This window comes from Mytilus trossulus, chromosome 12, assembly GCF_036588685.1.
Source record: "Mytilus trossulus isolate FHL-02 chromosome 12, PNRI_Mtr1.1.1.hap1, whole genome shotgun sequence".
NCBI classification, from domain to species: Eukaryota; Metazoa; Mollusca; class Bivalvia; order Mytilida; family Mytilidae; genus Mytilus; species Mytilus trossulus.
This window is the reverse complement of record NC_086384.1, coordinates 54,508,437-54,535,227: the sequence shown is the minus strand read 5'-3', so window position 1 is coordinate 54,535,227 and position 26,791 is coordinate 54,508,437. Positions and strand designations below refer to the sequence as shown.

The window sequence follows — 26,791 nt, the reverse complement described above, 5'->3', positions numbered from 1 at the left end:
AAGGGCCAAATAAAGTACGATGTTGAAGAGCATTGAGAACCAAAATTCCTAAAAGTTTGGCCAAATACAGCTAAGCTAATATATGCCTGAGGTAGAAAAGCCTTAGTATTTCAGAAAATTCAAAAATTGGAAACACTTAAGGCGAATTGTACGTAATTAAACTTCAGAATGGATTTTTTTAAAATTTCACATACGAATTCTGCTTGTAAAATTACACCAGAAAATGAAATAAAAAAAGGGGGTAACCGTTTTCGTTTTTGAGATACGAGCCGTTGAAATTAACTACACGATACACCAAAATTACAAAGGATAATATAGGAAAAATCATCAAAATTAGCAGATATTTTTTTCAATGCTGGCATGGATTATTTAATTCTTTTATGAATCAAATGTCGAGTTTGAATTTGTCCCGGTTAACACAGTGTTGTCAGAATGAATTGATCGGCTTTAATACTAAGATCGGGTATACACCTCGTTTTCAATCTTACTTCTGTATGTTTGTATTTAAAAAATACCTATTTTCTGCATATTTTCATGTTTGTCATTTCTGCATGTTGTTAATCTGAGGATTTCCACACAATATAGTCTACATCATAAACATATTTCATTAGTCATGTTTACACACAGGCTAAAGACGCATCTCTGCCAAAACATATTTTATTTTACAAAATTTCCAATCTCGATCACTTTCCCTTTTCTTTAACTAAATGACAAAGAATGCTGAATGAAGTTTCAGTAACCTAAGACAATATTTGTTTGTTCCATGCATTATTTGTTAAAAATCCACATTTAAGGATTTGAACTGATTGATTGATTGTTGGTTGCTTAACGTCCAGTGGCAAATATGTCATGCATGTTCAGGACGAGAACAAGTTAATAATAAATACAATAGGTAGTTTTGTTCATAACAGAGACCATCCGGGATGATGGTCTGGGATATTTGGAGTGCCACTAGAAAATGAGAGTACATGTATATTGGATAGGGACAGAAATTTTGCCGCGTGCAACAGTCCACATATTCAATCCTTAAATTATAGTTGTTGCAATGGTTTTTAACGGGCATAGAGTGTGACACGAGGCATCGGATTAAGCGTTCTCATTCTGACCGGACGTGACTGCGAGCTTAATAAATCCTGCCAGCCAAACGGACGCTCCTCTTCGGCAAATATTTGACTGCCGATCGGGAGAAGACCAAGCGACCATATTTCGTTCCCCCAGTCACCCTTGGGGTAACACGGATTTAAACAATAAGCATAATGCATATTATGGTTCTTCAACTATTTTAGTTCTTATTCATCCGTGGCTTTAAAATGTTCTGCCTTTATTTTCCCTTATCTAGGTAAATCCAGATTTAATTTTATCTTCAGAATTTTTTAGACCGCAATGAGGTTAGAAAGAAGGACTCGCTTAAATATACATTTTAAAAAAATTGAAAAGATCGGAGTATTTGGTATAACTACCAGTCGCAGATATTTCATACATGTATATTCAAAATGAAAACCTTACATCTTATGTGATTCTTTTGAGATCGACGTACCTAGTCAGTGCAATAACGATCGTAACATATCACAGGCAAAATTGCAACGCATGTAAACGCATGTTTACCAGGAATTTACTGTACGTTTCAAAACATGTCAGAAACGCATGTTTGGAGCACCGTACGTTAAACCCATGTTTGGAGAACGTATTGTTTACATGCGTTTATGGAAAACATGCGTTTGAAAACACCTGGTAAACGGATGTTTATGTGAAACATGCGTTTGAAAACACATGATAAACGCATGTTCATGGTAACCATATGTTTGAGAACATATGGCTAACAGATGATCATAAACCATATGGTAAACATATGTTTGGATGATGGTTGCTTTACTTCCAGTTGCAGGTCAGATGCATATTCAGGCTATGAGATCATGATAATCAGAATTGAGCTCCAACCCTAATTTGTATAAGACTGACACCCTAACTCACAAAGTAATAGTTTGCAGGAAGATATGTCTCCCTACCTGGACACAAAATTCTGACTATGTGTTGATTCAGTCTGCTCTTACTTCTTAATGCTTTTTGCCTAGCAAAGCAGCTTATACCAGTTTTCAAGTCTTTGCATTGACTCGGTCCCTGTTTGAACCTTTAATAACCTCCTGCACTCAAGGCAAGCACTTTCAGACTAACTGAGGTGTTCTAATAACATGTAGGATATATGAACAAAACATGTCATGATGTGAATTATTCTTTTGAAATAAAACTTTCATGGTATCAATTCTATTGCATCATATGCGCATTTCGTCTGAATGCAGATGTTTTAATCAATAAAGAATCTACAGCTTTACAGTTTGCACTTTGACATGAGTTTTTTAAGGATTTTTAAGAGCGCTTACAAATTATATCATTAAGATGAGAACCCCTTAACCATCCCATCAGCTTAAAATTAAACCCATTTCTATACATCCGTGTTGAAGGCCGTACTTTAACCTATAATGGTTTACTTTTTAAATTGTTATTTGGATGGAGAGTTGTCTCATTGGCACTCACACCACATCTTCCTATACCTATGTTTTCTTAAAATGGCATGATTGATAATAAATTCTTATCTTTGGTAACAGAATATATTTTAAAAATTTGTTATCAGTATAATCAAATGTACATATATGTAACAAAAGTTACAGTCTATTTCTTCATCTTTTTTTTCTTCTTTTAACAGTTTCTTTCCATGGCTGATTCTGAAATAAATGCAAGATGCAAATTTTATAATAACAGCAACTAACTATCAATATATTTTGATTTTAAAACAAGCAAAATAATCAAATTAAGGTTAATATTATTATTACTTACAGTTATACATGAACATCTGTATATTTACAAGCATTCTGTCAGTATTGCATTACAATTTATCGGACCACAGCTGAATTATCACGTTGTGATTGGTTAAACACCGTCACATGGTGACCCCTATGAGACAGTTTGGGGTTAGTCAGTTTCATAAGAGGTCCATGACACGTTAATTGTGACGTCATCTATTAATGTTGTTGTATTTCATTGTTAATTTTTTCAACAGAACGCAGAACAAAAGTCTGGTGTCCGATAAATTTGTTATACGGTTAACTACTGACCCCCTACAGATCCAGAGGGTGAATAAAATTAAAAGGGGATTTGACCTCTGGCCTCACCCCCTATGAATTTCACTAACCCTCTATGGATCTGTATATACGTAGGGGTCAGTAGCTAACCATATTACTTATAATATAGTCCCCTACCAGTTAAATTTCATTGTATTGGAACATATTTCTAACTTTATCTACTGTGGATTCATTATTATTCGTTGGATACCAATTTTCGTGGATTTCGTGTGGACAGTTGAACCACGAAATTAAAAGTTCAACGAATGACAATTTTTCCTATGGCTTGTATGCAGACTTCAGCAAAACCACGAAATTAAATATCCACAAACAAGTTTTCCTCAATCCACGAAAATTGGTACCCACAAAAATAAATGAATCCACAGTATAACTTGTCATGGTGTAACATGTGTAAACTATATAACAAATATCAAATCAAAGTGTTGAAAACTAATTATTTAAGTGAATTTTGTAAGACCAAGGACCATTATTATGCTCAAAATCATTACACCAGAAAAAACTAGAGGCTCTCAAGAGCCTGTATCGCTCACCTGATTCTACCTGGGTTTTTGAAATCATATAAAAAAAAGATAAAATTTGGCTACAAAGTAACAACACTTGGCTAAAAGCTAAAAATTAAACTGGATCTGTTACTTGTCATGATAAAACAATATCATATCAATATCTTCAAGCATGAAGAAACAATTCCTGCAAGAATGTGTCCATAGACTAGTTCATGAATGCCCCACTTGCACTATCATTTTCTTTGTTCAGTGACCATGAAATTGGGAACAAAGCTCTTATTTGGCATTAAATTTAGACAGATCATATCATTGGACTTCAACTTCATCAAAAACTACTTTGACCAAAAATTTTAACCTGAAGAAAGACAGACAGAGAAACCAATGCACAAACCGAGAAACAAAATGCCCATACATATAAAAGGGGCATAAAAAAGTGAGGAAAACTGGATGGACAGACCACAGAAAGCCTTCAAAGGGAACTAAAAAGTTAAAACCATTGAAAATCACATATATCAGAATACCTATTTAAACAGTGATTTTTTTTTTCTTCTCAAATAACTACAATTTCTGTTTGCATCCTCAACTGTCACCTTTCTCTAGTTAAAATTGTTTGATATACTTTACATGTCATTTTTAAAGCATAAAGGTACATGTTTAATGTGTTTTGTCTAACTAATATAAACTTCCTAATAATCCAAATTGCAAAATAATTATGTTTTAAATTTAACTACTTTTTTGTTGTTGAGGGCAAAGAAATTCAAAAGTAACATTGTAATCCCACATGTAGCATTAATTCTGCACCACGAATATTGGCTGATGTGCAATGGATTAACACAGTAGCGCAAATTTTGATTAAGCCGAAGTGCGATGATGGCATTGTGACACTTTTTTATCGATAAAATTGCTGAATTGCTAAGGTGGTAATTTGAATTTGTTTATCATATTTTCTATGTTATTTTTTAATGTTTACATGTGAATTTGGTCAAGGAAAATCCTGTTTACCACCCACTTCATTTAGTGGTGATATAATTTGATTGGTTGAGGTCACAAGTTGATAAAACATTCATATATATATATATATATATATTCTATATAACATAATACCTTGTCTTAACTTGCTCATGCTGGTGTCCATGTACTGTGTCTAATATTTTCCCCTTTTCTTTACTTTTCTTCACTTATATATGTTCCATTTCTCCCAAAAGTAAAAAAAAAACTCAACTTCGTCAGGCCCATTGACCATGTTGACATATATTAGCTTGTTTTTGTGGAAAAATGACCTCTGAAATTAAAACAATTAAAATATTGATTTTATTACAATTTACTGATTTAAGGATTATCTTATGTACCTATGTTTAGTAAACCAGATGCTCTGCAGGGCACAGCTTTATAAGATTGCAGAGGTCAAACCCTGAACATGTGGAGCAAGTATGACACAAAATTTAAGCTTGATACAGCTCTGAATTTGGATTGTGATTAAATAGATGACACAACATAGGTTTCTGACACAGAGTAAATATGTGGTCTAAGAACTTAAACTTAAAAACTTAAAAATTTTAAATTGGAAAAATGGTTAAAAATTGACTATAAAGGGCAATAACTACTTCAGGAGTCAACTGACCATTTTGGTCCTGTTGACTTATTTGTAAATCTTACTTTGCTGAACATTTTTGCTGTTTACAGTTTATCTCTATCCATAATAATATTAAAGATAATTTCCAAAAACAGCAAAATTTCTTTAAAATTACCAATTCAGGGGCAGCAACCCAACAACGGGTTGTCCCATTCATCTTAAAATTTCAGGGCAGATAGATCTTGACCAGATAAACAATTTTACCCCATGTCAGATTTGCTCTAAATGCGTTGGTTTTTGAGTTATAACCAAAAACTGCATTTAACCTACATGTTCTATTTTTAGCCGTGGCGGCCATGTTTTTTGATGAAATGGGAATCTAGGTTTGATGCTGGGTCAGCGGACGCATTTTTCAAACTAGATACCCTAAAGATGATTGTGTCTAAGTTTGGATTAATTTGGCCCGGTAGTTTCAGAGGAGAAGATTTTTGTAAAAGATCATGGAAATTAATGAAAAATGATTAAAAATTGACTATAAAGGGCAATAACTCCTAAAGGGGTCAACTGACCATTTTGGTCATGTTGACTTAATTGTAAATCTTACTTTGCTGAACATTATTGCTGTTTACAGTTTATCTCCATCTATAATTATAATATTCAAGATAATAACCAAAAACAGTAAAATTTCCTTAAAACTACCAATTTAGGGGCAGCAACCCATCAAGGGGTTGTCCGATTCATCTGAAAATTTCAGGGCAGATAGATCTTGACCTGATAAACAATTTTACCCCATGTCAGATTTGCTCTAAATGCTTTGGTTTTTGAGTTATAAGCCAAAAACTGCATTTTACCCCTATGTTCTATTTTTAGCCATGGCGGCCATGTTTTTTTATGAAATGGGAATTAAAACACAAACTTTATTCTAGATACCCTGTAGGAATCAATCAGATGAAGTTTGGTTTGAATTGGTTCTGTAGTTTCAGAGGAGAAGACTTTTGTAAATGTTAACGACGACAGACGCAGGACAACGACACGGACGCCAAGTGATGGGAAAAGCTCACTAGGCCCTTTGGGCCCAGTGAGCTAAAAATGCTTATTTTGGACCTTTTTTTTGGCCCCTTATTCCAAAACTGTTTGGACCAAAACTCCCAAAATCAATCCTAACCTTCCTTTTGTGGTCCTAAACCTTATGGTCATAGAAATTTCATACATTTCTGTTGACTTATACTAAAGTTATTGTGCGAAAAATAAGAAAAATGCTTATTTGGGCCCTTTTTGGCCCCTAATTCCTAAACTGTTGGGACCAAAACTCCCAAAATCAATCCCAACCTTCCTTTTATGGTCATTAACCTTGTGTTTAAATTTCATAGATTTCTATACTTGATTGTAAAGAGAGCTTCCAATTAAAATAAATAGTATGTTACTGCTAACATGGTTAATTTTCAAACTAACCCAAGAATAAAAAATGTCACCTCTATGTCCTCAACATTTACTTGTACATGTACGTACATTGTACATGTAAGGGACGACATCAAAAGATTGATGTAGGATAAAAAATTTAAATCAAATAGTTTGGGGGTGGGGGGTTTAAAATTCTGCAAGTTTTGTATATATCTAAAATCGATATTTACATATATATCCCTATTGGTAAATCAATTTTTCCCAAATTAAGTTAAGAGGGGGGGTGTGGGGTGAGTGAAAAAACTATGTGAAGTAAGTTTTTTATCCTACATTGTACATTGAACTTTTGATGTCGTCCCTAAGTCTGAAAACAAAAAAATATTTAAACAACTTAAACATAACTTTCATGACATACCTCTAATCATACATTTGCAATGTTTCATTGACCATGTTGGCTGCTGCTCCTTATTTGCACATGAATCAATACAGCACTTTTCAAATCCACTACCAGTCTAGATACATGTATAAATATAGAAATCATCGCCTCTAATGACTTCTGTTTTGTTGATTATTTTCCACTACTTCTTTAAGTGCTTGTACTTTCTTTAAAAATGCTAAAAGAAAAATGTTTAAATGCATAAACATGATAAAAGGAAGTTAGGATACATGTAACTGGCAAAATTGCCTCACTTTGACATTTCAAAATAAGACTAACAGATTTGCCCTAAAAAATATGACTTTATAAAAAGCATTTCATCAATTACATGTATTTTAATGTTCTTCTGCATCATTTCAAATCAATATGATCAATACGACATTTTAATGAATGAACTGGTTATATTGCATCTCTGATTTTGTCAATTAATGTCAATCTTTGGGCAATAAACATATTAATACATTTACATGTATTAACATGATTAAGGAATTTGAAATTTTAAGTTACATGTGTATATGAAGATGTGGTATGAGTGCCAATGAGACAACTCTCCATCAAAATAACAATTTATAAATGTAAATTATAGGTCAAGGTACGGCCTTTAACATAGAGCCTTGGCTCACACCGAACAGCAAGTATATACATGTATGTATCACAATTTTGTGCTGTATTCATGTCAGTTCTGACTTTAATACACCTATGTAGATAATAAAATTGAGAATGGAAATGGGGAATATCTATACATTAAATGTCCATCAAACCATCTAATGCCCAATTTTTTTTAATTTCTATAGAATTACAACCACATGATTACATGGATTAATTATCTGCCTTTTCACAATGAAAATGACATGAAAAAAAATAGTATAATAACAGCATCCCCCTTTTATAAAGTGACTTGTATTTATTTTGTACACTGTTAAACAATCTTTTGTGTCTGGCTTCATGCATTTAGTGATATTTCTTTTCAATTTGGTACTGGATATTGATTGGTATGTCTTATATAAAATTATGAGTGAGTTTTAATTCTTGTTTCAAACAAGCAGATAGTACATGTATATGGGTATTAAAATTAGAAAACATTTCAGAAAAGAATACCCACTTTAGAGTGGTCCGTAACAGCGTAAGACACATGTAATCTTATTTTTTTATTTAAATTACCTTTAAAGGAATTATTGAAGCATCATCACTCATGACTGGAGAGGCCCCAGTTTGGCAGTCAGTGCAACCCCCCACTTTTATTAACATTTCTGGATCTGCCACTGTTGACCAATTCAACCAGCTGTGAAAATAAGATAAAGGTTATGTGAAACTTGGCATTCACTACACACAAAACAGTTGACTTATTACTTATTTACTTGGAATGATCAAGATTTTACATAAACTAAAATCATATAAAATCAAACAGTGACTGTGTATCCCAAACTCTGTGCATGTATGATTGACAAAAGGTGGTCAATGGTTTTCAGGGTGTTTGGTGGTGTTTTGGGTAACGAAAAGACCCACCCCTCTGGATTTCATGTTTTTATGCCTCAGATTTTGCAATCAGGACCCCTCCAACCCCCCTAAAACACAAATACTTTGTTTACAAAATACCCTGTTCTCACAAGAAGGTCATAAATAAGGGACCTATTCTAACCAGCAGGGGGTATCAGGATCGTTCGCCCTAGGTTCGTTCGCCCTGATAGTCCGTTCGCCCTGGGTTCGTTCGCCCTATATTCATTTATGATATGTATATGTTACATTAATAAACGAAATATATAAATATATATTTCAATTTATGTTCATGTATATCTATTAAAAGTTAAATACAGAATATTTGGCAAATTTATATTAATTAAATAAAATTTTTGGCTGCATTGTTACACTTTATTTTATAATTACTTTTTATTACTATTGATTGAATTTTGATTGCTGATAAGGTATCATTTGAAATCTTTGATATCTCTGATGGTTATATGAATTTTCTTTGATGGATTAATTATAATGAAAATAACATTTTTCTCAAAAAAAATAGTCAGCTTGGATAGATAAAAACACCGATGACAAGTGATCAATGTACAGCAGTGTGACTGTGTTTTTGGTATTTGTTTTACTAAGAGTAATTCAATTTGATAGTGAATGTACAGAAACTTATAACCTAGTCCTAGTAGCAGCTAGCTATAAACAACATGATAAATCGCAAATATTCGGCCAAATTGTAGACTGACTTCAACACATTCAATTATATACATGTACACACAACGCAACACTATTTACTAAAAATTGAAATCAGGGCGAACGGACTCTGGGCGAACAGGTATTAGGGCGAACAGAAACTAGGGCGAACCGGAATCAGGGCGGACGGACCCAGATTCCCAGCAGGGCATGAAACAGCAACCCTAATTTTTGGCATATTTGTAATATAAAAATAATATAGGAAGTACCCCTCCCCTTTTTCCCAGATACAAACATACCATTCATATGTCGGATAGTGTTGTATTATTATGTTTTATGATATAAACTCATCATGCTCAATGGAACTGAAAGTTGAAGTACATGAAGTATGGAAGATGTCTTAAATTATTTACAAAATTATTTACAGAGTATGGACTATGGACGATGTGCACGGTGTGGCGGTACATGGTCGACACAGAGAGAATTTAATGCTTACATCTTTCTGCTTTAAAAATCCATTTTAAAAAATGTGAATGATAAATTTATTTTTACCTTTCTTTGTGCTTTCCAAGTGGCAAGTCACTAATCAAAACAAAAACACTTTCCGTTGCGTTGACTTTCATTTCAATCGTTCCCTGTTTTTTTCCAGTGAATCTACAAGTTATCTATTTCCATTTATTTGTTAATTGGTTTGGCCATCAGTTTGAACAACCAGAGTTGTTTATACCATATATCTCTGACTCTGTCCATTCTTGCAGTTAGTTTAAAAAAATTGAAACCTCCATCCGCAGCTCGTGAGCGTCCATAGTATTGCGTCATAGTATACAAAATGGTAACGGGGAGAATTCCGGGTTTGCGTACTCACGTACATTTGCTAAAGTGAGGGTCTGGAAACCGTTTCGGGAGGAAAGAATAAAGAATGATGGACAAATTAAAGTGCAGAATAATGAGAAAAATAAAGAAAGGAAAGAGGAGAGTAAAAATGCAAAAAATAGAACAAAGAACATTTGAGAATCATGGGGTTCAACTTCTAAATTATAATTAGACTGAATATTGAAAATTATTGAAAGTAAAGGACACATTATAAATGAAGAAACAGAGAAAATGTTAATGGTCTGAAAATTAAAGATATAAAGGACCCTCATCCAGAACCTTGTATTTATTATTATTCAATTAGTTTGTTACATTCAGGGGCGGATCCAGGATTTTCAGTTAGGGGGGGGGGGGGGGGCAAAGTTTTATATTCGCCAAGCGGAGGGAGGCGAAAAAAATTTGGAGTTTTTTTTAGGTAAAATTATTAAAATATTCTTCCAAAGGGGTGAAATGTAGATATTTCGAACTATTGTGCAGTAAAATAAGCAAGAAATTAAAGTTTCTTAATGAAACGGCCATAATCCACACAGGTCTGACAACAATCTACAGATAGACGGACGCAAAGTGAGACGAGACAGTTCACAATTGCTCACCTGACCAATATATTTTGCAAACGAAAATTTCTACTTTTACCAGAGATTTTTTATTTTTTAATTGTCCTTCCATAATATCTGGTTTTTTTTACTCTTTTGATTTTCGCAGGTTGTGCCAGACTTTACTGTGTTCGCTAAAAACAATTAAAATCAGAATGAGATGCATTTACGCAGATATCTTTATTTTCTTGGGATGCCAAGCATGTAATACAGTACAGAATTCGACTAAATTTTTAGGGTTGCAAGTGAGAAACAAATATAGACACAGAGATACAAATTAATAAACTAAGCTTCCGCTTGAAACACTATCTTTCATTACGGATATTATGAAAGAATCTCAGCTGCCGACTGTTTTCTTGATCGCATCATGATGACATTTTGAAAGTGAGTAAGGGATGTTTTGGAACTACGATTTATCAAAGAAATTGATTATAAAAACTGGAAATACAATATAACATTTGTATTTACTTTAACTGCTAAAACCTATTATATTTGTCATCAAATGCAGCTACGCGTGTGACACCTTCCCGTTTGAAATAATAACTTTAATAAAGCGTAGGTCAGTTGATTAGTAATCATGTTGATTCTGTTAAACTGACTGTTTTATATACTTTGAATGTTAAAAAACATGGAATGGTCTCTTCTGATACTTAAATATGTTGAAGTCAACCCATGCTTTGCAAATTTTAGGGAGGGGGGGGGGGGGGGCGCACGCCCGCCACGCCCCCGCCTAAATCTGCGCCTGACATTTCTTTTTTCTTTTATGTGGTAGTAGTTTGATAAAATTAGTTGTCATATTTTTTTTTATAGTGACAGTGTTTGAGTTGGTCATGTTGTATAGAAAAGAGAAATTGAGAAGGACGTTTATTCTCAAGAGTCACAACTGTTCTAGTAGCATGCTTTGACAGATTAGAGGAACATAATTTAGTGACTATTGTTTGTCATGATTTTAACATGATAAAATGCTTCTTTCCACTAATTCTAAAGAGCCTCATTGAACAAGACAGAAACTACCTCAGACAATCTGACACTTACTAAGGGGAGACCATTTAACTTTAAAAAAAAAGGGGGGGAGTGTTTAAAAAAAAAATCTGACCCCCAATTTGATGAAAAAAAAAATATTCTGGTCAGTCAAGCAGATGACAAAAATATTATTCTGAATGTGGATTTCCCACATACCTAATAGTGTTTAATTTTGACAAAATAATTTGATTGATAGCGTCGAAAAACTAATTAAATGTGTACACACTGTGTGCAAAAAAAAACTTCTGAGTCAGAAAAACATAATCATACCCTCTCTTTTTGAAGTTTAATGCTTTCCCCCTTAATTTAAGTAATCATATAAAATCTGAAAACATATGTTTTTAAACATCAATATGTTTATAGGGTATTACTCAAAACATACGTTAACAACCTGTTTTTAAACATATGTTTACCAGGTGTTACTCAAAACATGCGTTTACCAGGTGTTTTTACAAACATATGTAAACCACATGTTTTCAAACGCATGTTTACCAGGTGTTTCTTAAAACATATGGTAAACATATGGTCAAACGTATGTTTCTCATGTGTTTTGTAAACATGTGTTTCACATGCGTTCATCAACGCATGTTTACCACATGTTTTTCAAACATATGGGAAACGCATGGTTTCAAACACATGTTTACCACCTGTTACTCAAAACACATGGTAAACATATGGTGAAACGCATGTTTACAATACGTTTTCAAGAACACCTGGTAAACGCATGTATTGTGAGTTGTGACTCTTGAGAATAAACGTCCTTCTCAATTTCTCTTTTCTATACAACATGACCAACTCAAACACTGTCACTATAAAAAAAAATATGACAACTAATTTTATCAAACTACTACCACATAAAAGAAAAAAGAAATGTCAGGCGCAGATTTAGGCGGGGGCGTGGCGGGCGTGCGCCCCCCCCCCTCCCTAAAATTTGCAAAGCATGGGTTGACTTCAACATATTTAAGTATCAGAAGAGACCATTCCATGTTTTTTAACATTCAAAGTATATAAAACAGTCAGTTTAACAGAATCAACATGATTACTAATCAACTGACCTACGCTTTATTAAAGTTATTATTTCAAACGGGAAGGTGTCACACGCGTAGCTGCATTTGATGACAAATATAATAGGTTTTAGCAGTTAAAGTAAATACAAATGTTATATTGTATTTCCGGTTTTTATAATCAATTTCTTTGATAAATCGTAGTTCCAAAACATCCCTTACTCACTTTCAAAATGTCATCATGATGCGATCAAGAAAACAGTCGGCAGCTGAGATTCTTTCATAATATCCGTAATGAAAGATAGTGTTTCAAGCGGAAGCTTAGTTTATTAATTTGTATCCCTGTGTCTATATTTGTTTCTCACTTGCAAACCTAAAAATTTAGTCGAATTCTGTACTGTATTACATGCTTGGCATCCCAAGAAAATAAAGATATCTGCGTAAATGCATCTCATTCTGATTTTAATTGTTTTTAGCGAACACAGTAAAGTCTGGCACAACCTGCGAAAATCAAAAGAGTAAAAAAACCCAGATATTATGGAAGGACAATTAAAAAATAAAAAATCTCTGGTAAAAGTAGAAATTTTCGTTTGCAAAATATATTGGTCAGGTGAGCAATTGTGAACTGTCTCGTCTCACTTTGCGTCCGTCTATCTGTAGATTGTTGTCAGACCTGTGTGGATTATGGCCGTTTCATTAAGAAACTTTAATTTCTTGCTTATTTTACTGCACAATAGTTCGAAATATCTACATTTCACCCCTTTGGAAGAATATTTTAATAATTTTACCTAAAAAAAACTCCAAATTTTTTTCGCCTCCCTCCGCTTGGCGAATATAAAACTTTGCCCCCCCCCCCTAACTGAAAATCCTGGATCCGCCCCTGTATGTAACAAACTAATTGAATAATAATAAATACAAGGTTCTGGATGAGGGTCCTTTATATCTTTAATTTTCAGACCATTAACATTTTCTCTGTTTCTTCATTTATAATGTGTCCTTTACTTTCAATAATTTTCAATATTCAGTCTAATTATAATTTAGAAGTTGAACCCCATGATTCTCAAATGTTCTTTGTTCTATTTTTTGCATTTTTACTCTCCTCTTTCCTTTCTTTATTTTTCTCATTATTCTGCACTTTAATTTGTCCATCATTCTTTATTCTTTCCTCCCGAAACGGTTTCCAGACCCTCACTTTAGCAAATGTACGTGAGTACGCAAACCCGGAATTCTCCCCGTTACCATTTTGTATACTATGACGCAATACTATGGACGCTCACGAGCTGCGGATGGAGGTTTCAATTTTTTTAAACTAACTGCAAGAATGGACAGAGTCAGAGATATATGGTATAAACAACTCTGGTTGTTCAAACTGATGGCCAAACCGATTAACAAATAAATGGAAATAGATAACTTGTAGATTCACTGGAAAAAAACAGGGAACGATTGAAATGAAAGTCAACGCAACGGAAAGTATTTTTGTTTTGATTGGTGACTTGCCACTTGGAAAGCACAAAGAAAGGTAAAAATAAATTTATCATTCACATTTTTTAAAATGGATTTTTAAAGCAGAAAGATGTAAGCATTAAATTCTCTCTGTGTCGACCATGTACCGCCACACCGTGCACATCGTCCATAGTCCATACTCTGTAAATAATTTTGTAAATAATTTAAGACATCTTCCATACTTCATGTACTTCAACTTTCAGTTCCATTGAGCATGATGAGTTTATATCATAAAACATAATAATACAACACTATCCGACATATGAATGGTATGTTTGTATCTGGGAAAAAGGGGAGGGGTACTTCCTATATTATTTTTATATTACAAATATGCCAAAAATTAGGGTTGCTGTTTCATGCCCTGCTGGGAATCTGGGTCCGTCGGCCCTGATTCCGGTTCGCCCTAGTTTCTGTTCGCCCTAATACCTGTTCGCCCAGAGTCCGTTCGCCCTGATTTCAATTTTTAGTAAATAGTGTTGCGTTGTGTGTACATGTATATAATTGAATGTGTTGAAGTCAGTCTACAATTTGGCCGAATATTTGCGATTTATCATGTTGTTTATAGCTAGCTGCTACTAGGACTAGGTTATAAGTTTCTGTACATTCACTATCAAATTGAATTACTCTTAGTAAAACAAATACCAAAAACACAGTCACACTGCTGTACATTGATCACTTGTCATCGGTGTTTTTATCTATCCAAGCTGACTATTTTTTTTGAGAAAAATGTTATTTTCATTATAATTAATCCATCAAAGAAAATTCATATAACCATCAGAGATATCAAAGATTTCAAATGATACCTTATCAGCAATCAAAATTCAATCAATAGTAATAAAAAGTAATTATAAAATAAAGTGTAACAATGCAGCCAAAAATTTTATTTAATTAATATAAATTTGCCAAATATTCTGTATTTAACTTTTAATAGATATACATGAACATAAATTGAAATATATATTTATATATTTCGTTTATTAATGTAACATATACATATCATAAATGAATATAGGGCGAACGAACCCAGGGCGAACGGACTATCAGGGCGAACGAACCTAGGGCGAACGATCCTGATACCCCCTGCTGGTTAGAATAGGTCCCTTATTTATGACCTTCTTGTGAGAACAGGGTATTTTGTAAACAAAGTATTTGTGTTTTAGGGGGGTTGGAGGGGTCCTGATTGCAAAATCTGAGGCATAAAAACATGAAATCCAGAGGGGTGGGTCTTTTCGTTACCCAAAACACCACCAAACACCCTGAAAACCATTGACCACCTTTTGTCAATCATACATGCACAGAGTTTGGGATACACAGTCACTGTTTGATTTTATATGATTTTAGTTTATGTAAAATCTTGATCATTCCAAGTAAATAAGTAATAAGTCAACTGTTTTGTGTGTAGTGAATGCCAAGTTTCACATAACCTTTATCTTATTTTCACAGCTGGTTGAATTGGTCAACAGTGGCAGATCCAGAAATGTTAAAAAAAGTGGGGGGTTGCACTGACTGCCAAACTGGGGCCTCTCCAGTCATGAGTGATGATGCTTCAATAATTCCTTTAAAGGTAATTTAAATAAAAAAATAAGATTACATGTGTCTTACGCTGTTACGGACCACTCTAAAGTGGGTATTCTTTTCTGAAATGTTTTCTAATTTTAATACCCATATACATGTACTATCTGCTTGTTTGAAACAAGAATTAAAACTCACTCATAATTTTATATAAGACATACCAATCAATATCCAGTACCAAATTGAAAAGAAATATCACTAAATGCATGAAGCCAGACACAAAAGATTGTTTAACAGTGTACAAAATAAATACAAGTCACTTTATAAAAGGGGGATGCTGTTATTATACTATTTTTTTTCATGTCATTTTCATTGTGAAAAGGCAGATAATTAATCCATGTAATCATGTGGTTGTAATTCTATAGAAATTAAAAAAAATTGGGCATTAGATGGTTTGATGGACATTTAATGTATAGATATTCCCCATTTCCATTCTCAATTTTATTATCTACATAGGTGTATTAAAGTCAGAACTGACATGAATACAGCACAAAATTGTGATACATACATGTATATACTTGCTGTTCGGTGTGAGCCAAGGCTCTATGTTAAAGGCCGTACCTTGACCTATAATTTACATTTATAAATTGTTATTTTGATGGAGAGTTGTCTCATTGGCACTCATACCACATCTTCATATACACATGTAACTTAAAATTTCAAATTCCTTAATCATGTTAATACATGTAAATGTATTATGTTTATTGCCCAAAGATTGACATTAATTGACAAAATCAGAGATGCAATATAACCAGTTCATTCATTAAAATGTCGTATTGATCATATTGATTTGAAATGATGCAGAAGAACATTAAAATACATGTAATTGATGAAATGCTTTTTATAAAGTCATATTTTTTAGGGCAAATCTGTTAGTCTTATTTTGAAATGTCAAAGTGAGGCAATTTTGCCAGTTACATGTATCCTAACTTCCTTTTATCATGTTTATGCATTTAAACATTTTTCTTTTAGCATTTTTAAAGAAAGTACAAGCACTTAAAGAAGTAGTGGAAAATAATCAACAAAACAGAAGTCATTAGAGGCGATGATTTCTATATTTATACATGTATCTAGACTGGTAGTGGATTTGAAAAGTGCTGTATTGATTCATGTGCAAATAAGGAGCAGCAGCCAACATGGTCAATGAAACATTGCAAATGTATGATTAGAGGTATGTCATGAAAGTTATGTTTAAGTTGTTTAAATATTTTTTTGTTTTCAGACTTAGGGACGACATCAAAAGTTCAATGTACAATGTAGGATAAAAAACTTACTTCACATAGTTTTTTCACTCACCCCACACCCCCCCTCTTAACTTAATTTGGGAAAAATTGATTTACCAATAGGGATATATATGTAAATGGGTGGAATCAGAAAAAATGAGGCAAAAGTGTGACGAGCATGGTCAAAAATAAACATATTTTTTGGGGTTCAGGATTTGTCTCACCACCTTCACCATATCATTTATTTTATGAAACTTAAGTGTCCAGACAAAGCATTAAGACATTAAGAATAATTTTAACTTTTAATAACTAACAAAATCAGTAATTTGAACAAATACAACTAAACATATACACATGATTTACATCAATTAAGAATACATTAAAAGCATAAACATATTTCCTATTAATGCCAGGTTGATTAAGGAACATTTGGATACCAAATGCTCTATACATTATCGCCATCAATTTGAAAAAAATCCTGTTTTAGCACTTTATGTATGGCAGATTATGAATGACCTGGTTATAAAAGTTTAAATACAGAAAAAAATTACTTAAAAATATTAACAAAAACACCTTTCCATTAAAGACGCAACTTTTGTTAACAATCAGCAAAAAAAAATATACCAATATAGGCTACACTTTTAAAGTAATCATCTTTTTAGAAAAGCATCCATTTCTGGGATTTTGTCACACTCCTGACATATTTGACACATATCATATATATCAAAAAATATATAATATGAATGCATTTATCACATGTTGGAAGAAAAGTATCAAAAACCAGAAGGCAATTCTATCGAAATTTCATGAAATTATTGAATATATAGAATATGTTCTCTTTTTTTTTTAATCAACATAAGGGTGGAATCAGAAAAAATAAAGATTTTAACATATTGGGGCATATTGTTTGCCCCATTATATTTAGGAAAGAAAATTAAATGTCAAACCGACAAGTTCAATACCAGCTAACTTGCAGCCAAATTTCATTTAGATATCTTGTACCAGCCAAAAGTTTTATTAAAAAAACATGTCAAATTTGTCAGGAGTGTGACGCTTTTTGTGTGACAGGATTTTTTTTTAATAATTTACATGTTGAGTAAAAATTATTATGATGAATGCATGTATATGAAGATGGTTTATAATCATTCTTCAATACTAGGTTTTGTAGATTATAGATTGGTGTTATCATTGCACAAATATTATGTAAATAAATATACATTGTGTAAAGGTATGTACCAAAAATTAATATTGGCAAAATTTGATAATTTCTAAATTAAAGTGTTATGGTTATATTTTAAAGGAGTATTTGTGTGTAACACTGGTAAGTATTTATTGTATACATGTATAAGCTATCCATAAAAGGCTATACAGACATCCTGAGGTGCATAATTCACATATTGGATTAACTTCTATACAAGCACCCAAAAATGTCAGGAGTGTGACAACTGTCAAATTTATATAATGCTTTTCATCTTACATTGTTATTTATTTTTCAGAAGCACCTGTTCCATAGAGAAGAAAAACATTTAGTGCAGCTGTGATAATCTATATGTTGAATCTACACACTTGATTTTTAGATGTCAGGAGTGTGACACTTTTTTTATACATTCAATGACATATATTGTTTAAATTTTGTATTTACTAACCTTCTTCTATCAAAATTTTGACACCAAGTAACAATGGATCATTTTTTTTAATATGTAATTAAAATTTAAACAATGTCATTGAATGTATAAAAAAAGTGTCACACTCCTGACATCTAAAAATCAAGTGTGTAGATTCAACATATAGATTATCACAGCTGCAATAAATGTTTTTCTTCTCTATGGAACAGGTGCTTCTGAAAAATAAATAACAATGTAAGATGAAAAGCATAATATAAATTTGGTACATGTTTAAAGACAGTTGTCACACTCCTGACATTTTTGGGTGCTTGTATAGAAGTTAATCCAATATGTGAATTATGCACCTCAGGATGTCTGTATAGCCTTTTATGGATAGCTTATACATGTATACAATAAATACTTACCAGTTTTACACACAAATACTCCTTTAAAATACAACCATAACACTTTAATTTAGAAATTGTCAAATTTTGCCAATATTAATTTTTGGTACATACCTTTTCATAATGTATATTTATTTACATAATATTTGTGCAATGATTACACCAATCTATAATCTACAAAACCTAGTATTGAAGAATGATTATAAACCATCTTCATATACATGCATTCATCATAATAATTTTTACTCAACATGTAAATTATTAAAAAAAAATCCTGTCACACAAAAAGCGTCACACTCCTGACAAATTTGACATGTTTTTTTAATAAAACTTTTGGCTGGTACAAGATATCTAAATGAAATTTGGCAGCAAGTTAGCTGGTATTGAACTTGTTGGTTTGACATTTAATTTACTTTCCTAAATATAATGGGGCAAACAATATGCCCCAATATGTTAAAATCTTCATTTTTTCTGATTCCACCCAAATATCGATTTTAGATATATACAAAACTTGCAGAATTTTAAACCCCCCACCCCCAAACTATTTGATTTAAATTTTTTATCCTACATCAATCTTTTGATGTCGTCCCTTACATGTACAATGTACGTACATGTACAAGTAAATGTTGAGGACATAGAGGTGACATTTTTTATTCTTGGGTTAGTTTGAAAATTAACCATGTTAGCAGTAACATACTATTTATTTTAATTGGAAGCTCTCTTTACAATCAAGTATAGAAATCTATGAAATTTAAACACAAGGTTAATGACCATAAAAGGAAGGTTGGGATTGATTTTGGGAGTTTTGGTCCCAACAGTTTAGGAATTAGGGGCCAAAAAGGGCCCAAATAAGCATTTTTCTTATTTTTCGCACAATAACTTTAGTATAAGTCAACAGAAATGTATGAAATTTCTATGACCATAAGGTTTAGGACCACAAAAGGAAGGTTAGGATTGATTTTGGGAGTTTTGGTCCAAACAGTTTTGGAATAAGGGGCCAAAAAAAAGGTCCAAAATAAGCATTTTTAGCTCACTGGGCCCAAAGGGCCTAGTGAGCTTTTCCCATCACTTGGCGTCCGTGTCGTCGTCCTGCGTCTGTCGTCGTTAACATTTACAAAAGTCTTCTCCTCTGAAACTACAGAACCAATTCAAACCAAACTTCATCTGATTGATTCCTACAGGGTATCTAGAATAAAGTTTGTGTTTTAATTCCCATTTCATAAAAAAACATGGCCGCCATGGCTAAAAATAGAACATAGGGGTAAAATGCAGTTTTTGGCTTATAACTCAAAAACCAAAGCATTTAGAGCAAATCTGACATGGGGTAAAATTGTTTATCAGGTCAAGATCTATCTGCCCTGAAATTTTCAGATGAATCGGACAACCCCTTGATGGGTTGCTGCCCCTAAATTGGTAGTTTTAAGGAAATTTTACTGTTTTTGGTTATTATCTTGAATATTATAATTATAGATGGAGATAAACTGTAAACAGCAATAATGTTCAGCAAAGTAAGATTTACAAATAAGTCAACATGACCAAAATGGTCAGTTGACCCCTTTAGGAGTTATTGCCCTTTATAGTCAATTTTTAATCATTTTTCATTAATTTCCATGATCTTTTACAAAAATCTTCTCCTCTGAAACTACCGGGCCAAATTAATCCAAACTTAGACACAATCATCTTTAGGGTATCTAGTTTGAAAAATGCGTCCGCTGACCCAGCATCAAACCTAGATTCCCATTTCATCAAAAAACATGGCCGCCACGGCTTAAAATAGAACATGTAGGTTAAATGCAGTTTTTGGTTATAACTCAAAAACCAACGCATTTAGAGCAAATCTGACATGGGGTAAAATTGTTTATCTGGTCAAGATCTATCTGCCCTGAAATTTTAAGATGAATGGGACAACCCGTTATTGGGTTGCTGCCCCTGAATTGGTAATTTTAAAGAAATTTTGCTGTTTTTGGAAATTATCTTTAATATTATTATGGATAGAGATAAACTGTAAACAGCAAAAATGTTCAGCAAAGTAAGATTTACAAATAAGTCAACAGGACCAAAATGGTCAGTTGACTCCTGAAGTAGTTATTGCCCTTTATAGTCAATTTTTAACCATTTTTCCAATTTAAAATTTTTAAGTTTTTAAGTTTAAGTTCTTAGACCACATATTTATTCTGTGTCAGAAACCTATGTTGTGTCATCTATTTAATCACAATCCAAATTCAGAGCTGTATCAAGCTTAAATGTTGTGTCATACTTGCTCCACATGTTCAGGGTTTGACCTCTGCAATCTTATAAAGCTGTGCCCTGCAGAGCATCTGGTTTACTAAACATAGGTACATAAGATAATCCTTAAATCAGTAAATTGTAATAAAATCAATATTTTAATTGTTTTAATTTCAGAGGTCATTTTTCCACAAAAACAAGCTAATATATGTCAACATGGTCAATGGGCCTGATGAAGTTGAGTTTTTTTTTTACTTTTGGGAGAAATGGAACATATATAAGTGAAGAAAAGTAAAGAAAAGGGGAAAATATTAGACACAGTACATGGACACCAGCATGAGCAAGTTAAGACAAGGTATTATGTTATATAGAATATATATATATATATATGAATGTTTTATCAACTTGTGACCTCAACCAATCAAATTATATCACCACTAAATGAAGTGGGTGGTAAACAGGATTTTCCTTGACCAAATTCACATGTAAACATTAAAAAATAACATAGAAAATATGATAAACAAATTCAAATTACCACCTTAGCAATTCAGCAATTTTATCGATAAAAAAGTGTCACAATGCCATCATCGCACTTCGGCTTAATCAAAATTTGCGCTACTGTGTTAATCCATTGCACATCAGCCAATATTTGTGGTGCAGAATTAATGCTACATGTGGGATTACAATGTTACTTTTGAATTTCTTTGCCCTCAACAACAAAAAAGTAGTTAAATTTAAAACATAATTATTTTGCAATTTGGATTATTAGGAAGTTTATATTAGTTAGACAAAACACATTAAACATGTACCTTTATGCTTTAAAAATGACATGTAAAGTATATCAAACAATTTTAACTAGAGAAAGGTGACAGTTGAGGATGCAAACAGAAATTGTAGTTATTTGAGAAGAAAAAAAAAATCACTGTTTAACATGTTTAAATAGGTATTCTGATATATGTGATTTTCAATGGTTTTAACTTTTTAGTTCCCTTTGAAGGCTTTCTGTGGTCTGTCCATCCAGTTTTCCTCACTTTTTTATGCCCCTTTTATATGTATGGGCATTTTGTTTCTCGGTTTGTGCATTGGTTTCTCTGTCTGTCTTTCTTCAGGTTAAAATTTTTGGTCAAAGTAGTTTTTGATGAAGTTGAAGTCCAATGATATGATCTGTCTAAATTTAATGCCAAATAAGAGCTTTGTTCCCAATTTCATGGTCACTGAACAAAGAAAATGATAGTGCAAGTGGGGCATTCATGAACTAGTCTATGGACACATTCTTGCAGGAATTGTTTCTTCATGCTTGAAGATATTGATATGATATTGTTTTATCATGACAAGTAACAGATCCAGTTTAATTTTTAGCTTTTAGCCAAGTGTTGTTACTTTGTAGCCAAATTTTATCTTTTTTTTATATGATTTCAAAAACCCAGGTAGAATCAGGTGAGCGATACAGGCTCTTGAGAGCCTCTAGTTTTTTCTGGTGTAATGATTTTGAGCATAATAATGTTCCTTGGTCTTACAAAATTCACTTAAATAATTAGTTTTCAACACTTTGATTTGATATTTGTTATATAGTTTACACATGTTACACCATGACAAGTTATACTGTGGATTCATTTATTTTTGTGGGTACCAATTTTCGTGGATTGAGGAAAACTTGTTTGTGGATATTTAATTTCGTGGTTTTGCTGAAGTCTGCATACAAGCCATAGGAAAAATTGTCATTCGTTGAACTTTTAATTTCGTGGTTCAACTGTCCACACGAAATCCACGAAAATTGGTATCCAACGAATAATAATGAATCCACAGTAGATAAAGTTAGAAATATGTTCCAATACAATGAAATTTAACTGGTAGGGGACTATATTATAAGTAATATGGTTAGCTACTGACCCCTACGTATATACAGATCCATAGAGGGTTAGTGAAATTCATAGGGGGTGAGGCCAGAGGTCAAATCCCCTTTTAATTTTATTCACCCTCTGGATCTGTAGGGGGTCAGTAGTTAACCGTATAACAAATTTATCGGACACCAGACTTTTGTTCTGCGTTCTGTTGAAAAAATTAACAATGAAATACAACAACATTAATAGATGACGTCACAATTAACGTGTCATGGACCTCTTATGAAACTGACTAACCCCAAACTGTCTCATAGGGGTCACCATGTGACGGTGTTTAACCAATCACAACGTGATAATTCAGCTGTGGTCCGATAAATTGTAATGCAATACTGACAGAATGCTTGTAAATATACAGATGTTCATGTATAACTGTAAGTAATAATAATATTAACCTTAATTTGATTATTTTGCTTGTTTTAAAATCAAAATATATTGATAGTTAGTTGCTGTCATTATAAAATTTGCATCTTGCATTTATTTCAGAATCAGCCATGGAAAGAAACTGTTAAAAGCAGAAAAAAAAGATGAAGAAATAGACTGTAACTTTTGTTACATATATGTACATTTGATTATACTGATAACAAATTTTTAAAATATATTCTGTTACCAAAGATGAGAATTTATTATCAATCATGCCATTTTAAGAAAACATAGGTATAGGAAGATGTGGTGTGAGTGCCAATGAGACAACTCTCCATCCAAATAACAATTTAAAAAGTAAACCATTATAGGTTAAAGTACGGCCTTCAACACGGATGTATAGAAATGGGTTTAATTTTAAGCTGATGGGATGGTTAAGGGGTTCTCATCTTAATGATATAATTTGTAAGCGCTCTTAAAAATCCTTAAAAAACTCATGTCAAAGTGCAAACTGTAAAGCTGTAGATTCTTTATTGATTAAAACATCTGCATTCAGACGAAATGCGCATATGATGCAATAGAATTGATACCATGAAAGTTTTATTTCAAAAGAATAATTCACATCATGACATGTTTTGTTCATATATCCTACATGTTATTAGAACACCTCAGTTAGTCTGAAAGTGCTTGCCTTGAGTGCAGGAGGTTATTAAAGGTTCAAACAGGGACCGAGTCAATGCAAAGACTTGAAAACTGGTATAAGCTGCTTTGCTAGGCAAAAAGCATTAAGAAGTAAGAGCAGACTGAATCAACACATAGTCAGAATTTTGTGTCCAGGTAGGGAGACATATCTTCCTGCAAACTATTACTTTGTGAGTTAGGGTGTCAGTCTTATACAAATTAGGGTTGGAGCTCAATTCTGATTATCATGATCTCATAGCCTGAATATGCATCTGACCTGCAACTGGAAGTAAAGCAACCATCATCCAAACATATGTTTACCATATGGTTTATGATCATCTGTTAGCCATATGTTCTCAAACATATGGTTACCATGAACATGCGTTTATCATGTGTTTTCAAACGCATGTTTCACATAAACATCCGTTTACCACGTGTTTTCAAACGCATGTTTTCCATAAACGCATGTAAACAATACGTTCTCCAAACATGCGTTTAACGTACGGTGCTCCAAACATGCGTTTCTGACATGTTTAGAAACGTAGAGTAAATTCCTGGTAAACATGCGTTTACATGCGTTGCAATTTTGCCTGTGTAGTACACCACGAGCTTCTCAATTCTTGTATTATGATCTATTATCATGAACTTAGTGAAAGCATAGAGCTGATTGAGTGCGATATCTTCCGGGATAATCATTGAGATCGTTTATATGCATTCCTTGCAGTAGACTTCCGTTAAATTAAAAAAAAATCTTTAAAATGCTATCGAAATGTATAAAAAGTCTGAGCTTATTTCACCTCTCATTCCACTAAACATTAAATTACAGTTACAAGTGCCACAAACTTTCCTGGCCTCTTTTCTTTAAGCGTAATGATATTTTCTACGCATTCATAATCTTGAATTGAGACCTATTAGGAATAACACGTTACTCAGTCAAAATTACATTTTTTCTCTAATTTGAAATGATGCACACAGACACAATAAAATAAAACAAATTTTGCTATCTCTTCGAAATTGGAATTTGAAAAAGAAGAAATGACGTGTTATATTTTTTATCATAAATGAATTTCAATTTGGTTCTAAATTTAGATTCAGTTTTCCAATAAATTTCGGACGGAATAGAAGACACCTGTTTATTTTCTGCACATGTATAAAAAGTTAAAAACTGGAAGTTGAATGACATAGTTTTTACTTATTCTAAGATAAATGTTTAGAGTGATAACTTTTTAGTTTACTATGAGTATATGTTTGGGGCCTAATTTGTTAACTTTCGTCTTTGTTCTTCCGACTTGTAAGTGTTGCCCTGGACTAGTCGTCAAATTATATTCTCTTGGTATCGTCTTTATTTTCTAAATTGATATAAAACATGTCCTAAAATTTTCATGAGCACAAAATACGAACATGTCAACGTTTTTTTAATCTAATAATTAATTTCACATGTCATTCATTAATTGTTCGGTAACCTAAAACTTTATGTTGAGTACTGTGTGCTTTTGTTGAAAACTACGGCTTTTAAAACGATATTGTTGGGTCAATTCAGGTTTAATTTTAATAATTAAATAATTAATAATAGAAGTAGAATCGTCACATGTTTATTTATTCATAATTCTGTTGTGATGCGTTTTTACAATCTGTTGATATCATAAGTTTTTACACGAAATGCCTATCATGTCCCATGCGTCTGAAACCAAAAAAAATCCACTAGTCAGGCTCCACGAAACAATACAATGCTTTGATTTCTAAATGGAGTAATTCAGATAATTTCTCATGATTAGGTTTTTAAAGACAGCACGGGCGTGCTTGTTGGATTTATGATAGACCGCACGAAGTATTTTCTCTTTTGTGTGTCCTTTCTTGGAGTAAGGGAGATAACTTGCGTAACTAACGTCGAACGTTATTAATCCCGTATTCCGCTAGGGGCGTGCAATTACGTACACTTCGCCTTGATTTATAGATATAACCATATAAATAAAAATTCATGCCAACACAAAAAGTGCTGACTACTGGGCTTGTGATATCCCCGGGGAAATAAATCTTCACCAGCAGTGGCATCGACCCAGAGGTTGTAAATATTTTCATCATAGATACCAGGACTTAATTTAGTATATATGTAGTAGGTGGTTTTCTATGCGTTAACGATAACACCAACAAGAGCTAAGGGTTCTGATGATTTATTACCAGTATATAAAACAAGTCTGAAATAGCAATACAACATATATAAATAACAAGCTATTTCATATAACATAATATATATACTTTTACGAATATCACAGTTATATAGTACAGGAATATAATTAATAATACATTTAACTGTTATTTACTAAGTAGCAAGTAAAATGTATTGCAAGTAGAAAATGTTCGATGTTTACATTATATAAAATTGACCTCGGGTGTCACGTGTACATTTACAAATGCTTGACCTTTGACTATACACTACATCGGAATGTGATACGTAATTTATGTGTATCTGTGTATTTGTATTCAATACTGGTTTACCTTACAAACGGTATATAATAAATGTTACAACTACATTTATTAATAATGACTTCATTAAAATATATAATACTTATAATAATTAACTATATAATATCATACAACAATCATAAAGTTGCAAATA

The 26,791-nt window shown here is 32.6% G+C and overlaps 2 long non-coding RNA genes across 3 annotated transcripts; one reads left to right on the top strand and one right to left on the bottom strand.

Annotated features, from left to right (window-relative positions):
- Nucleotides 1-2,606: 2,606 nt before the first annotated feature.
- On the bottom strand, nucleotides 2,607-10,022 carry LOC134693730 (uncharacterized). The gene is made up of 5 exons (XR_010102454.1): nucleotides 9,760-10,022; nucleotides 8,212-8,332; nucleotides 7,030-7,228; nucleotides 4,745-4,922; nucleotides 2,607-2,720 (listed from the first exon to the last, which is right to left on the bottom strand). It is a non-coding gene; the product is annotated as an uncharacterized LOC134693730 (long non-coding RNA).
- Nucleotides 10,023-13,956: 3,934 nt separating this feature from the next.
- LOC134693729 (uncharacterized) lies at nucleotides 13,957-23,693 on the top strand. Of its 2 annotated transcripts, XR_010102452.1 has the most exons (5): nucleotides 13,957-14,219; nucleotides 15,647-15,767; nucleotides 16,748-16,946; nucleotides 21,410-21,587; nucleotides 23,617-23,693. It is a non-coding gene; the product is annotated as an uncharacterized LOC134693729 (long non-coding RNA). The 2 variants fall into 2 exon arrangements; XR_010102453.1 differs by lacking the exon at nucleotides 15,647-15,767.
- The last annotated feature ends 3,098 nt before the right edge of the window (nucleotides 23,694-26,791 follow it).